A 14485-nucleotide genomic window follows, 5' to 3' on the forward strand; every position below is an offset into this window, starting at 1 on the left:
CAAGCTTCGGATTTGCAAAACTGCTCCAAAATTCCCAGTGTCGCAAATGCGAATATCCTCCAGATCGCAAAAGCGATAAAGACTTTGCAAAAGTGAAGTGCCCAGTCCCTTCCCAGTAATCGCAAATGCGAGCCTAACCTTACAAATGCAAGACCTGCAGTTCAGCAACACCAGCATTTTTCTCAACTGTCCAAACCATTCGCAGTGCATCCAAAACTCACCCGAGCCCCTCGGGCTCCAATCTGGACATCTATGTAAGTATCATAATATTACACGAACTCGCTCGTAAGCTCAAATCATCAAATTAAGATCAAAAACTCAAGAATTTTCAAAGTTTAAACTCATTTTTTCAACTTTTCATATAAAGTACCAAAATGGTCTCGGATCACCCCGGGACCCAACCAAACATGCTGTGAGCACCTAATTTTGACCATCTTTATATTTGTTTTAACACTTTTTAGTATTTAAATAGTTTTAAGTTTAATCTTTATATTTTAGCTTTATTTTATTTTTTAGTAGATTTATTTAATAAAATTTAAAACTACAAAAATAGTCACACTTCTTGTATTTTCTCCTAGGTCTAACTATTCTTGATCTTTTTACATTTTTTTAAGTTAAGCATTTTATTAGTTTTAAAAGAAATAACAGACTAAAATAAAAAAAAAATTAATTATCTTTATGCCAACTCACGGCAGATAAAAAGTTTGGTAACAAACTTCTTATTTCAAAAAAAAGAATCTCTTAGATCTTACCAACACAATTTTGAATGCACATGCACACACTTCTCACAATTTTTCCTTTCTCTTTTATGCCTTTCCCCTTCCCCGCAAAATATTCCCCTCAGATAAGACCTTCTCTTATTTTATCCCTTTTCCCCATCTTCCTCACATCACACACTCATTTTATCTCTTTTCCCCCAACTCCCTCACGTGCACACACTCACTTTCTACTCACCCTTGGCCCACTCACAAATTATTCCTGACAATTATTCCCTAACAACCCATACTCTCACTATTCTTCTTTAACAACTCACCCTTCCTCATCTCTCTCTTATATGAAACACACACACTCATCACGAAAGGTGGGGGATTATCTTTGCACAAGAGAGAGGGAACAGAAAGAAAACAACGGGCAGCCTTCTTCCTCAATTCGAGTTTCCGTCTTTCTAGGATAAAACAAAAAAACTTTCAGCCATTCCTTAAATTCAGCTTCATCTTCAATACATATCACTACAAATCCACTTTGAATCCACCTGAAATTTCATAAAAATCAGTGACAAGGTAGCACATATCAGTCCCAATCTCAATCATTAAAAATATTCAAGCCTAGTCGAGTATGTCTGAGGTTCGTCGAACTCCGGCAAGCTACGAATTCGAGGTTCTAGAGTCACGGTCTTGGTCGTCTTTTAGTTTTGAGCAAACAAAGTCAGATCCTCCTTGCTAAAAGGTATTTTTGTTTTGCTGAGCTTCATTCTGCCTTTTGTCTAGCCTTTATTTGGCACTCATAGAGTAATTCCCGTACAATCAGGTATTCATCCTTTGAATTCAAGTTATTGTTCTATAAAAAAAATAAAGTGAATCGATTCTTCTATTTTGCTATGAAATCTGGATTCGTTTTCTGCTATTCACATACAGAATCTCTCATGTTTAGATTATTATTTAGTAGATTTGAAGTTACATTGACTTTGTGATGATTTATTTGTGCCTAGGTTAATGAGTTGATTTATACAAGTGTGCAGTGCCTTCCATAGATTATCATATCTACCATCCTATGTCTCAAATGGCTTTGATTATTTAGTGAATTAGAAAAGGAGTTGTTTAAGATGTTTTTTTTTTAGTCACTAACAGTAAATAAAAAGAGTTGTTGAATATTGAATCTGGAAATGTAGAGCCAAAGCATTCGAGCAGAAATAATGGTAGTTCACCTTATGTTATTGTAAATTTCGAGTTTCAATTTTATGTACTAAGTTAGTGTGGTAATTTCAAACTTGTTTGATCACATAGACAAAGGAAAAAAACGAGGAAAAAGACGAAGAGAAAGAAGAGTACAGAAAACGCCTATGTTTCGTCTAATGATTTCGAAATTGTCTAGTAGAGTAATTTTGCTTCTTTACTATTGTTTGAAATCTGCTTAGCTCGAATGTAGTTGAATAAATTAAACGGCTACAGTAAGTCATTTTTTTTGTGCTAAAAGTTTTCATTAGAATGGGTGTTTGATTTTAACAATGATACCTTAATATTAAGAAATTTGCATTTAGCAAGGATTCTGGGCCGTTTTTTTTAAGTGGAGAACCAATTTGTTTTGGCCAGAAATTAAAAGAGTTTGGTGTTTAAAATGTTTTTCATGTCTCATCCTTTTGGTTAGTCACATCAGTAAAGATACAAGCATAAATTGTTTGGGTTGTAGCATTAACTTTAGTTTTAAGTATCCTTTTAAATAAATTCATAATAGTTAAATCATACATTTCTTCCGCAATAATCCTGAAAACTAGATAATCTATGAACATTTGTAGCTTGCTTTAGGCACGATTAATAAATCATCATGGCTATAGGTACAGTTCCCGTGGCATAGTCGGGATACGTAACCCCAAATACAAGTGCGCATTCACGCGACTTGACCAATCAATTTTGAATAGTAATAAATGTGTTATTAATTGTGTACGTATGTGTGGCATGATTCTTGACACGCCAAATAAAGTGAGTGCACACATGTACACGTGACTTATTTCAAGATAATTTTCATAAATCTAATCAAGCAATAAAAACGGGCATAGGTAAAACACGGAAACCAATACAGCACAGGTTATCCAAAAATAATATAAGCCAAATATAGCCAATAAAGCGACCGTGCTAGAACCACGGGACTCGGGGAATACCTTACACCTTCTCCCCGGTCAACAGAATTCCTTACCCGAACTTTATTTTCGCAGACCAATAATAATAGAGTCAAATCTTCCTTTGACTAGGGATTCAAATAAAAGGTGACTTGGAACACCCCAAAAACTCAATTTCAAGTGGCGACTCTGTAAATAAAATAATCCCTACTTAAATTTGTCACTTTTATTGGAAAAACTCTTTAACCCACAACGATCCATAAAATACATATATCTTTTGTGGGGTAGAAAAGGAGGTGTGACACATGCGTACAAGTCTAAATTCATCATATGAACCTACCAGAATCGTCAAAACACCGATCCGAAGTCGTTTACCAAAAATTTTGACCGCGTCAAATCTAGCCATTTTTAAAGTTAAAAATCACATTTTCTTCAAATATTTACATTTGAACTTTTCGAAAGTCGATACGGACCACACATGCAAGTTACTCGAAACGCAAAAAAGAAAGTTAGTACTCAAAACGGCCTATTAGGTCGTCACATGAAAAATCTTTCTTGAACTTCACTCACTTAAGATCTCTTGTGCTTGAATCTAGGAGTTGATTGTTTGCTGTTTCGTGAAAATATAAAGAAAATTCTCTTATCTAACGCAACTAATTATATATATATCGTTATGTAGCGTTGGATTCTTTCGGAATCTTTAAAAATCGATCATTGCATATAATTATTCATATTGGATTTTGGACGGCGTTATAAATTATACGTTAAGCTTAACCTGATATTTGGTTTCAGCAATGAATTTTACTATCAACTTATTTTCTTGCTTTACTTCACTTTTCTTTTTCATCAGAATAAGGGATAGAAACCAAGTCTTAATTAAAGGCAAGTGTTTGCTATACAGGGGCAATCTCTAAGACCTAGCTGATTTTAAGATGCATATAAAATCCATCTAAATTGTTAGAGCTTAGCAAATATTTCCAATCTCAATGTATTATGAAGGTGGCTAATTACTTATCAACTTTAGAAGAAAGAGAAGCTACAAAATTTCAAGCTGATTTTCTCGATTTTGCAACGTCTTCAAGAATTTCTTAATACATCACAATTAATTTCTATAAATGCTTTAAGATTTTCTATATTTGATCCTAACTTATGGCTTAAAAATCTCATGATCATTATATACTTCCTTGAAAAACTTAAAGAAAATCAGATACCATGATCTTGTAATGGTAACACTTTTATAACTATGTTTACACATTAGTTAAGTAAGGAAATCAGAAAGTAATAAGCTTATATAGTATGTATTTCAATATATTAATTTAGATTTTAAGAGTTCTTTTTATAGAGTACTAATGAAGTCGATTATTGAATTCGATAAACATATTCTATCATACAGGTTTACAATATAAAATAAGCTTTAACGGAGAATTATTCAACAAGTGAAAACCCTATTGGCTTTTTGGATTTGGTCTACATTTAGCTTTTGAAAAATTAATCTTTGGTAAATAATTATGGAAAAAATAGCACTAAGTTTAATTATTTTATTTGTGTTTGTAGCAGAAAAGTGGTTAGTTTATCGGAATCAAAGTAGATAAGATAATGGTGTTGTTTCCTTAGGTAATAGAAGATCTAATTGTATAAAGAATCAAAAATAAATTTAAGAATAACTCTTTTTTTTTTACCTATATTCCTGATTATGAATTAAGAAGCCTTAATCAACAAAAATGATCTTTTTTCCTTTCGTGAAATTAGGAAAATAAAACGAATTTCTTTTTCTTGCTTAGGTATATAAATTATACAGTATCCTTCTCAGTCTCCCGTAATACTATTTTTAGCTAAAAATTTATGTTGGACATGTTTTGAAATTATATGCGAGAAGAGTTTTCTTAGTTGTTGTGAGAACCTACTTTCGGATTGTTTTTAGTTTATTGTGGAGTGATTTTGAAAAAACAAAATATGTTTTAAGCTAAACTCTGTTGTTTTTCTTTCTAACAATTTTTGAAATATTTATATATCCCGAACCACATGGACATAAGAAATATCTACACAAGAAAAAAGGTACTCGATAAAAATTATCAATACAATTTAATCGGTTGTAGCAAGTTAATAGTATTACTTTCTCTATTTTAATTTATATGGCAATATCACTATTTGGGGGGTCTACGAGGTTGTTCTTTGATCATATTTTTCTTAAATATTTTAAATTATTAATTATTATGAATTATAATACTTTTTATGTAGTTTTCAAATATATAAAATAAATTCAAAAACTTGACGAATCGATATCTAATTTCATGGTCAAAATTAAGAACTTGACAATCGTATTCCGAATCATGCCATATAACGTGGAACAGAGGGAGTATATCTTTTAGGTATTCATATTAAACTTTGTTATGAAAAATACATATTATTGTAGGTGAGCTTAACCTAATGTATAAAATATTTATGAACCGTCAATATATAAAACTTAGATCATGCGCACGTACATCCACACTAGCTCCACGTAAACTTCCCAAGTGTCACTCCATAGCTACGTATTCTCATGTAGATCCAAATGTAAGTCCTAACTTTGTTCATCTCTCCCATGGTGTTAAACCCGATTGTTAAGAAAATATTTAGTCACACTTATTGCGTACATCATAGTTAAAAGTGTCTGATATGTATAAACTATAATTAATAAATGTAAATTCACCTTAATTTTTTATTTAAGTTTAAAAATTAAAGGATTAACATAATCTGATTTGGAGTAAAAGATATTTCCCACTCTAGTCACGTTTCTTCCCCTCTTTTTACCCCTCCATTCATCAGTTCCATCTATAAATAGCCTCCATTTGTCCCCTTACAAATCATTCTTTTGTAGCATAGTACACAGACACACACACATATTTTTAACTATAGAGGTTTTTCTATTTAGACACGAAGTGTGCGGACAGACTGACTACTTTTTTCCTTACGTTGTCTCTAATTAATTGGTGCAACTCGGGTGCACCTTGCTCAGATGCTATCGGCGGCAGATTCATGAGCAAAGTTTGCGCCCGATTTGCATCAATTTAATTGGGACAACAGTAAATTTTGAATATCTTTGGATCTTTCTAATGTTCGCCACTTGAGGTTTAATTTGGATTTCACTCAATTTGATTCAAAATCTTGTTATCTAAATTTAATTTATCTATGACTTTATTTAATGTTTTTATCTTGTAACAGACTGGATCTGAACAATTGTAAGTCACAACTGCTGATGTAAGTGCTCGTGAAAAAATTGTAGAGATGTACATGACCACATTCAGCCATCCTTAACAACGACATTCAAGCATGATATCAATTTTTTTTTTCTTGGTCTAAGGATGATTATTTATTGTCTTTGAGAATTTTGACAAAAGTTGTAGTACTTCTTTTCCACTCTCCTTTTCGTACGTTTTGTAAAAATTAATGTACTTGATTCTAAGAATGAAGAGGATGTTATCTGAAAGGGAATTAAAATTTAATCGATATTTTGAATCTTGGGTCCGATTGTTCTGAGTTAAAAAATGTTTACTCGTACGTCAAGTTCCAGCAAGGCAAATGACATGACAAATAATTCCTGTAAGAGTGAGATTCTGGTAATAGTGACATTCGGATATATATATATATATATATATATATATATATATATATATATATATATATATATATATATATAGCAAAACATGGTTGATTTTATTGTTTTAACAACAATAATTTTCATAACTTGGATTAACTCTAAGAGACAAAATCACAAGAGATGGAGATAAGATCACAAGGAATAGGAGTATAGAAGACTCAAATTACAAGAATAGGTCCTTCAAATTCATCATTTATGCTGCTCGTAAGACATATGTTTGACTTTATTTCAATAATATCTTAAAACAAACAAATATTCATATTACTACAGCTTGAATAGTTACAGTCAAAAAGGTTTGCTAAGCGTATTAGCTAACACTTGCAGTTCGCTATGCTATTATAAGCTAGGATTAGTTTACTCCTCTTCTTGTCAAATAATTTAAATTTGGGAAGGTACTTGAGTTGATTAATGACATTTGTGATTACCCGAAAATGGATAGAGTTGAATTTATACGCAGTTCCGAAGATATGTGGTACAACTTAATACCAAATACAAGCATAAATAAATATGTAAATATAGATTGGAGAAAATGTAATCTAGACAAGGCAATCACGAACAGTGAATCTTAGGATTTAACAAAATAGAATCAATCTAAGAAACTAGAATGATCACTCTTTCTTGTAGAGGAAATAATATTTTTGTTATAGTGTAAATCTCCGAAAAAAGATTCTTCTACAGAAATAATAACCAAGCCCTTTTATAGTGGAGAGATTTGGCTCCAAGTATAATAAAATAAATATTCAGTGGGAGACCCATGCTAAATCAGCTTTTCCATAATTTCTGCCAAGATTCCCTCTAGTGGGATTACAACGGCTTTTGTCTGCGAGCTCGATCTTGCTTAGAATTCTCGATTTTGGTTTGAGCTTGATTTCGGCTTGAATTTATGATCTTGGTTCGAGTTCGACCCCGGTTCGAGCCCTTGAATTGATTCCAGGTCGATGTAGGTTGGTTTTTGGATTATCAGCATGATAGATCTACCCGCGTCATAGTTCGATTCTTGTTCGAGTTTGATTATGATATCGATCTCATCACGGACCGGCCTCCCCGGGTTCTAGGTTAGTTCGTGCCCCCCTTCGGGATCTTACTTCGATACGCTGCCCTTCGAACCGTACCAGACATGCCAAGGCTGAAATCTATTTCGACCGTATACAGATAGTCCCCTCGTTTCTCAGAAAGAAATATGGCGAGAAACGATATGATTTTCAACAGCTCGATCGGATTATATCTTGTCGCTTCCATCAGGTTCGACCATGATGCATATGGTAGTTGTTCCGTCGGTTTAGTCCTTCAAGGCATTTAATGCATGTCAGGCGGTGGTCGACCACTGCTGATAATGAACCGCCGTCGCTTGGACCTATAAATAACTCTCACTTTTATCTTTTACCATTTTTACACCTTCTATCTTCTAAAATCTCTCAATTTCTTCCTTATACTCTCCAACTTACCAGAAATGCTGTGATTTCTTTCGGAAAGGACCCCTCGATTCTACCAGATCTCTATCAATTTCTTCTAATCCTTACTTTTGATTTCAAAAATGGCGAAAACATCGCAAACCGTTCCTCAGAAAGAGAAAGCTTCCTCTTCACAGTGTGCCGCCGATGAGACACCGGCGGAACCACGGCCAGAGGAGTGTGTCCCTGAGGCATGCGTCCTTACTTCAGATTTTAAAGTTGATAAAGGTTCATCGGTTCCTGGCCGGTGTGAGCCGGTATCGAGGTACATGTGTTCGATTACTGAGGAGCACCTCGATCTGTCAAAGAAGGACTGCAATTGGGGCAAAAAAGAAGTGATAATACCTACCCCTGATGAAGACATCACTTCTTACGTGAAAGGGTTTTTGAACGTATATACTTACCCTTTCACTTTGGGTCCTCTCGATTCCGTCGTTATTGACTTCTGTCGACAGTATCAGGTAACCTTAGGCCAGGTCCATCCTTCTTTATGGCGGATCGTTATCCTGATCCGATATTTTGTGAGCAAAATCGAGGGGATGTCGTTCACCCTCGATCATCTTATTCGGCTGCACCGTCCCCGCATTTTTCGGGGAGGGTTAATAAAACTCCAGCGTCGGGCTACCAAGGCTTTGTTCTCGAGTATTGACGAGGACAGGGACCGGGGTTGGACGAGCAGGTTTGTTCGAGTGAGGACTTCGGACCTGATCCCGACTGAAAAGATGCCCTTTCCCGAGGAGTGGAATATGAAACGTAAGTGTGATCTTGTTGATGCTTATATTTTGTTCTTTCATTTATTCTCTTATCGACACTCCTCTTTTTATGATGTAGCGGTTCCTTAGATGCCCGGAGCGGTTTCCGACCTCAAGAATTGGGTACGGGCTCTTGTTTCGACCTCCATATACTCCGAGCGCTCATGGCGTGATTTGTCTAAGGGTCGGTGGGAGGCCAAAAATCACGGTAAGCTCATTTCTCGGACTCTGGCGACGCATTTCTCGAAATATTTTTTATAAGGTTTCCCATATGCAGGTTTGGGTAAAGACGCGATCTTAAGACCTCTGTCTAATGAGGAGGTGTTTCGACCTCCGTCCCAAGGCCGGTGAAGGAAAATAAAAGGAAGAGAGCTTTGTTGCCCGAATATCCAAAACCGAAGAAGAGGACGGCTCGCAAGCCGAACAAGAATGTTATTCCTTTGACCGTATAATCTGTTTTGCGCCTAAGGGATGAAGAAGAAGAAGAGGAGAATGAGTCCACGCTGGCGGTCTGGACGAAGAGAGCCGGCAATGCTTCATTGTCGGCTGGATCGACGATGCCCTATAGGGCTCGATCTCGAACTGAAAATATACCGGAGAGAGGTTCAGGTAGAATCCCCGAACTATCGGATGTCGAAGACGCCTCTCATCGGAGTCAATCGGTAGGGGTCACAATCGAAGAGCCCCTCGAACCCCCCGAACCCCTCCGAGCAGAGGGGAATGCTCCGAGCGAGTCACTTGAGGCAGCAGCGATCGAGGATTCGCCTACTTTTCCCGCTTTTTTCGCAGGGGTTATTCGGGAAGCTCAAGCTCTGGGGGCCCTCAATCTAGATAGGCCTCACGATAAAGAGGATTCATTTCGTGACCTGTTTACTGGTATTGAGGACGTTGCTGGTGCCGGTGATGAATCAGATCTTTTTCACGGTTTGCGGCAGGATTTGAACCAGGTGAGTCTTTAAAAATCTTTTTGTTGGTACTGCCTTTATGTTCGTTTTTCATCAACTTCGCTTCTTGTTTCTTCATAGGCTGCGGCAGTCCATCGAGAACAATGTTCTCGTTCCCAGAATGAGCTGCATTGATACGCGGCCGACCTAAACCGCGCTACTGACGAGAGGAACTCTCTCAAACTTTCCTTAGGGCAGAGAGAGGAGGAAATAAAAAATCTCCCAGCCGAGCTGGCCAAGGCTTATCGAGACCAGAATGATTTGTCTGAGCAGGTAATGATGCTTTTGAAAACCTATGGGTTCGACACCAGAACGATAGCTAACATTTCGGTCTCACAGCTGCAGCAAAAAATCGAGATGATAGGGAAGCTTCGTGAGGAGGTCGATGTGATAAGGATGGAATCCTTGCAGTGGAAAGAAGGTATGGACCGCTTTGCTGCAAAAAAAGAGACTGCTCGAGCCCAGTTATCGTCGTCTGAAACCCAACTTCAGAAAATGAAGGAAAAAGGCCTGGTTCAAGCAAGAAGAATTGAGGAGCTTGAGGTTCGGTTGGACTCAGTACTCGCCAAGGCCGAATCCGATGCTGAAAAGGAAAAGGCTCATGCGGGTGCGCTCGTGGCCATCTATCGGGCTGATGCTGAAGCTGCCCAAGTCCAGGCAAGAGAGGCAGCCGAATCCGCTGATGGTCGGGCGCATTGGGTCGCCGAACTTGCTAAGTACCGATCCAGAAGAGAAACTCTGGAGGAGATTCATGCTCGCGGCTTCGATCTCACGGAGGAGATAAAAAGGGCCAAACAACTCGAAGCCGATGCTGAAGTTCTGGTTTCCGATGATGATGACGACGATGATAGGAGCAAGAGCGGATCCGAGAACGGGGGGAACCTGATAAAGAAGAGACCGCTTAGTTTTTACGTTGTAACCACCCATGTAGATAATTTTTGTGTATAGGAATATCTCTTTTTTCGCCGACTCACTTTTGTTTCTGTTTCCTGTGTTGCGAGGATTTTATTTGCTTTATGAATATTTTCATAATGTTTTAAACCACTTAATCAAACTTGGACCTCTTAGTCTCTGCAACCGAATGAGCGTTTATTCAAACTTGGGGCAATGTAGCCCTTTAGACTTATTAGTTGCCAACGATTCGATCTTGAAGAAAATATAGCTTGTGGGTATGACGGTCGAGCGAGTGTTTGCTTGTACTCGAATTAATGCAACCCATAGGCTTGGTCGAGTGAATGATTCAAACTCGAAATTAATGTAGCTCGTAGGCTTAATTGCCGAATGAGTGTTTGCTCGAACTCAAAATAAAAAATAGCCCGTAGGCTTGGTCGAGTGAATGATTCGAACTCGAATTAATGTAGCCCGTAGGCTATTTGGTCGAGTGAGTGTTTGCTCGAACTCAAAATAAAAAATAGCTTGTAGGCTTGGTCGAGTGAATGATTCGAACTCGAATTAATGTAGCCCGTAGGCTATTTGGTCGAGTGAGTGTTTGCTCGAACTCGAAAATAAAAAATAGCTCGTAGGCTTGGTCGAGTGAATGATTCGAACTCGAATTAATGTAGCCCGTAGGCTATTTGGTCGAGTGAGTGTTTACTCGAACTCGAAATAAAAAATAGCTCGTAGGCTTGGTGGAATGAATGACTCGAGCCCGAGTTAATGTAGCCCGTAGGCTATTTGGACGAGTGAGTGTTTGCTCGAACTCGAAATAAAAAATAGCCCGTAGGCTTGGTCGAGTGAATGATTCGAACTCGAATTAATGTAACACGTAGGCTATTTGGTCGAGTGAGTGTTTGCTCGAACTCGAAATAAAAAATAGCCCATAGGCTTGGTCGAATGAATGATTCGAGCCCGAGTTAATGTAGCCCGTAGGCTATTTGGTCGAGTGAGTGTTTGCTCGAACTCGAAATAAAAAATAGCCCGTAGGCTTGGTCGAGTGAATGATTCGAACTCGAATTAATGTAACCCGTAGGCTATTTGGTCGAGTGAGTGTTTGCTCGAACTCGAAATAAAAAATAGCCCGTAGGCTTGGTCGAGTGAATGATTCGAACTCGAATTAATGTAGCCCGTAGGCTATTTGGTCGAGTGAGTGTTTGCTCGAACTCGAAAATAAAAAATAGCCCGTAGGCTTGGTCGAGTGAATGATTCGAACTCGAATTAATGTAGCCCGTAGGCTATTTGGTCGAGTGAGTGTTTGCTCGAACTCGAAATAAAAAATAGCCCGTAGGCTTGGTCGAATGAATGACTCGAGCCCGAGTTAATGTAGCCCGTAGGCTATTTGGTCGAGTGAATGTTTGCTCGAACTCGAAATAAAAAATAGCCCGTAGGCTTGGTCGAGTGAATGATTCGAACTCGGATTAATGTAACACGTAGGCTATTTGGTCGAGTGAGTGTTTGCTCGAACTCGAAATAAAAAATAGCCCATAGGCTTGGTCGAATGAATGATTTGAGCCCGAGTTAATGTAGCCCGTAGGCTATTTAGTCGAGTGAGTGTTTGCTCGAACTCGAAATAAAAAATAGCCCGTAGGCTTGGTCGAGTGAATGATTCGAACTCGAATTAATGTAACCCGTAGGCTATTTGGTCGAGTGAGTGTTTGCTCGAACTCGAAATAAAAAATAGCCCGTAGGCTTGGTCGAGTGAATGATTCGAACTCGAATTAATGTAGCCCGTAGGCTATTTGGTCGAGTGAGTGTTTGCTCGAACTCGAAAATAAAAAATAGCCCGTAGGCTTGGTCGAGTGAATGATTCGAACTCGAATTAATGTAGCCCGTAGGCTATTTGGTCGAGTGAGTGTTTGCTCGAACTCGAAATAAAAAATAGCCCGTAGGCTTGGTCGAATGAATGACTCGAGCCCGAGTTAATGTAGCCCGTAGGCTATTTGGTCGAGTGAGTGTTTGCTCGAACTCGAAATAAAAAATAGCCCGTAGGCTTGGTCGAGTGAATGATTCGAACTCGAATTAATGTAACCTGTAGGCTATTTGGTCGAGTGAGTGTTTGCTCGAACTCGAAATAAAAAATAGCTCGTAGGCTTGGTCGATTGAATGATTCGAACTCGAATTAATGTAGCCCGTAGGCTATTTGGTCGAGTGAGTGTTTGCTCGAACTCAAAATAAAAAATAGCCCGTAGGCTTAATGGTCGCATTATATCTTAATTCTTCGCATGTTATTACACGCCTGGGTTCGGGCCAACCTATACGAGCATGGCTCGCTTCGACCATTTGGCTCTTTACAGTTTTCCTATCGGGACCCTGTTGCTGTGAAGTAACTCTCTTACGGGGCCTCGGATATTATTATAAATGCTGTACGACCAGTGGTTGCCTCATTAAAAACCTTGCCGAAAAATCCATTAGGGATAAAACCGGTCTAAGGGAAAAAGAGTGCAACGCGTGTTTTCTGGCGAAAGATCTGTCCCTTGTTCGGACTTCTGTAGGGGTCAGTTTCGAGATATAAACGAACATGGCAAGGTTGTACCTTAACAGTAGTACCGTTTTAGATGTGATACATTCCAGTTGCTTGATAACTGCTTGTCGTTAATAACGCCGATCCTGTATGACCCCTTTCTGATGTCCTCGAGTATCTGATATGGTCCTTTCCAATTCGGTCCTAGCTTCCCTTCATTCGGATTTTGGGTATTGTTGGTAATTTTTCTCAATACTAAGTCCCCAGGCTTGAAATGGCGGAGCTTGGTTCTTCGATTATAATACCTTTCGATTCGCTGCTTTTGGGCGGCCATTCGGACGAGGGCAGCTTTTCGCCTTTCGTCCGATAGTTCGAGGCTTGTGTTCATAGCCTCATTATTTGATTCTTCCATCAATAATCGAAATCTGGCACTGGGTTCACCAACCTCGACTGGTATCAATGCTTCGAATCCATATACTAAGGAGAACGGGGTCGCCCCTGTACTGGATTTTGATGTTGTCCGATATGCTCAAAGGACTTCGGGTAGGATTTCTCTCCATCTCCCTTTAGCATCGTTCAACCTCTTCTTCATGTTTTGAATGACAGTTTTATTTGTTGATTCGGCCTGTCCATTCCCATTGGGGTGGTATGGCGTCGACAGTATCCTTCTTATCTTGTGGTCTTCGAGGAACCTTGTTACTTTGTCGCCAATGAATTGCTTTCTATTGTCGCATACTATTTCGGCGGGTATCCCAAACCGGCATATGATATGATCCCAAATAAAGTCTATAACTTCTTTCTCTCTTATTTTCTCAAACGCCTGCGCTTCAACCCATTTAAAAAAATAGTCAGTCATAAACAAAATGAATTTGGCTTTACCTGGGGTCGATGGCAGAGGGCCGACGATATCCATTCCCCATTTCATAAAAGGCCACGGGGATAGGACCGAGTGGAGTTGTTCTCCGGGCTGGTGGATCATTGGTGCGAACCTTTGACATTTATCACATTTACGAACAAATTCTTTCGTATCTTTGCCCATATAGATCCAATAATACCCTGCTCTGATTATTTTTTGGACTAATGTGTCGGCTCCAGAGTGATTCCCGCAAGTACCCTCTTGCACTTCCCGTAGGACATAATCGACATCCCCCGGACCCAAGTATACCGCCAACGGTCCATCGAATGTTCTTCGGTACAGTGTTCCATCTGAAGCTAGAGTGAATCTAGCAGCCTTGGTCCGTAGGGTTCTGGAATCTTTAGGGTCCAATGGGAGTTTTCCATTTTTCAAATATTCGATATATGTGTTTCTCCAATCCCAGGTTAAGCTTGTAGAATTTATTTTGGCGTGTCCTTCTTCGATTACCGATCTCGAAAGTTAAACAACATTCCTCGAGCCTGTATCATCTACCTCGACCGACGATCCCAAATTCGCCAGTGCGTCGGCCTCATTATTCTGTTCCTATGGCACATG

At 38.6% G+C, this 14485-nt stretch overlaps 1 long non-coding RNA gene across 1 annotated transcript; it reads left to right on the plus strand.

Moving 5' to 3' along the window:
- Positions 1–1047: 1047 nt before the first annotated feature.
- Positions 1048–6328, plus strand: LOC104117874 (uncharacterized). Its single transcript, XR_011410391.1, has 2 exons — positions 1048–1446; positions 6035–6328. It is a non-coding gene; the product is annotated as an uncharacterized lncRNA (long non-coding RNA).
- The last annotated feature ends 8157 nt before the right edge of the window (positions 6329–14485 follow it).

Source organism: Nicotiana tomentosiformis, chromosome 8, assembly GCF_000390325.3.
Source record: "Nicotiana tomentosiformis chromosome 8, ASM39032v3, whole genome shotgun sequence".
NCBI lineage: Eukaryota > Viridiplantae > Streptophyta > Magnoliopsida > Solanales > Solanaceae > Nicotiana > Nicotiana tomentosiformis.